Genomic DNA, 2,181 nt, shown 5'->3' with positions numbered 1-2,181 from the left:
AACAGTAAAGAGAAATTATTATGTTTCTTTTATCGAGATCTATCAGCCCTGAAAATATTTGCACTTATTTAAGACTGACCCTGTGTATCAGTATTTCATGATAGAGTTGTTATACGTAATGTCTATTTATTTTGTCTTCTGGTATGCTGTAAGCTAATAATATATGGAGTAATATTAGATCAACTTTATACTTAACACCATTGCTTGTGTTTTACTTAACTTGTGTTTTGCCATACTAATAAAATAAGAGTTTTTACTTTATTATATTTTTTAATTATTATTATTTTATGTAAAGGCTATGTCAATTATTGATTTTTTCAATATAAAATATATTTAAAATATATTTTTCTAGATTTATGAAATATTCAATAAATAATACAAAAGTTTCTTAAATAAAAAGTTTATTTTTTCTATATATCTTAACAAAATCGGGAATACAACAACTTGGTGTCTTATATTCATCTCTGAAATCTTATATACAATAATTATGTGTTATAAAAACTTCATAAACATTTTCATAAGAGCCAGTCCAGGGTCACTATTCCAAGTGATTGGTGTTGCAGCCTGAGTACCATAAAGAGACTTCAAAGAATTCTGTAACAATAACAAACAAATTATTAGTAATTTTTTAAATAACTTTGCTGCAAAAAAGTATATATCAATTAAATAAAACCCAACAAATATGAGTTAAAAATAAATCCCTACCTTTTATCTTTAAAATCCATTTCTCAAATTAGATCCAATTTCATTCAGCAACAAGTTGGTACAGTCATTTAACTGATAAAATCATCCTGGCGTTATTCTTCATGAATTTCTTAGAACTGCTGTCATTAGAACACATAGAATTATTGGATGAATGCCTGCTCATACTCTTCTGGTCTTTTTCGTGATTGATATGGAAGAATTTGTCGATGGCTTGACGAATCTGGCTGTGCGTACGACTGAACGGATTGGTGTACATTTTGATTAATAATTGTAATAACACACTTCACTTTTGAACTTTTCACTTGCTTTGAACGATTATAGCTTTGTCTGAGAGCGACTACAGCGATAAACTGGTAAAAGCTTTCGCTGCGACTGGTTTATATAGAAGCAAACTACTGCTGGCGTCATGGCCAATGTCAAAGGCTACCATCGAAGATGCGGACGTCAATAAAAATAGTAGAAATGTAATTAACGACCCGTGTATATCACATTTTTGTTAATGGATTATATTTACTACTGGGTTTTTTAGATTTCGTATTGTTTTATGTCATATGTAGGTTATTTTGTTAATTATCCTAAAGTATGTCGTGTATAGAATAGTTGTTTAACAATTTAAAGTGGTGAAATTAAGTGTTTGTCCTTTATATTTAAATATTTTCTGGAATAAATAATATGTAATAGACTAAATTACAATGTTATTGAACAAAATTTATTGATCAAATGCACTGGAGGCCGGTAATTTAGGAAGAATTTATTGGTATAATAAAAATGATTTTTTTCAAATTATTTAGAAAATCATAGAACCCAATTAAAAAGTTATAAACACAATATTTTTTGTAAGAGGCAATAACGTAAAAACTAAAATGATGTTTAAGCTTAAGTGTATTTAAAAATATATACCTCAGCAATGAAATCAAGTACCGTACAATAAAAAAAATGCCAAAATGATTTGGGAATCAAGATTGCTGTCATTTTGTGGGCAAAATTATAGAGACACAAACGGATCTCTTCAAAACGGACAAAACCGCAACGGAACATAGATTTTGTTGTTTTCAACTAAACAGCCACCGAAGTATCCTTTTGGAGGAACAAATTTAAGGTTAGATTTCAGGAAGATATTTTCCATAGGGTAAGATGAAATCCTTCCTCTAGGAGATGCCAGACCTTGTTGTTTGTGGGGTAGCTCCTAGCCAAGTGCTAGAGGGAATCCCCTCTGGCACTTTGGTTGGGTCTAAGAAGCATCTCATTGTTAAATCCCTGGCTGTAGTGCCATGACATATTCTGACACTTTGTTAAGTAGTTTCCGTTTGGATTTAACGCCAGAAGTGTTTACAAAAAATAACTATTTTGTTTTGTAGATTTTCTTGCAGTGGCGAAATACCTATATGGGATTTTTTTTTGGAGAGATGATTACACCACGTAGGTATAGACATTTTTTACAAGTCAAATGTGCGCCGTTGTTTTTTGATCATAATA

The 2,181-nt window shown here is 30.4% G+C and overlaps 1 long non-coding RNA gene across 1 annotated transcript; it reads right to left on the bottom strand.

Annotated features, from left to right (window-relative positions):
• Positions 1–386: 386 nt before the first annotated feature.
• On the bottom strand, positions 387–1,059 carry LOC115891167. Its single transcript, XR_004051771.1, has 2 exons — positions 706–1,059; positions 387–594 (listed from the first exon to the last, which is right to left on the bottom strand). It is a non-coding gene; the product is annotated as an uncharacterized LOC115891167 (long non-coding RNA).
• Positions 1,060–2,181: the final 1,122 nt, after the last annotated feature.

Source organism: Sitophilus oryzae, unplaced genomic scaffold, assembly GCF_002938485.1.
Source record: "Sitophilus oryzae breed Bouriz unplaced genomic scaffold, Soryzae_2.0 scaffold_970_pilon_pilon, whole genome shotgun sequence".
Classification (NCBI taxonomy): domain Eukaryota; kingdom Metazoa; phylum Arthropoda; class Insecta; order Coleoptera; family Curculionidae; genus Sitophilus; species Sitophilus oryzae.
Note: the sequence above shows the minus strand (reverse complement) of the source record. Positions and strands in the feature narration are given on the sequence as shown.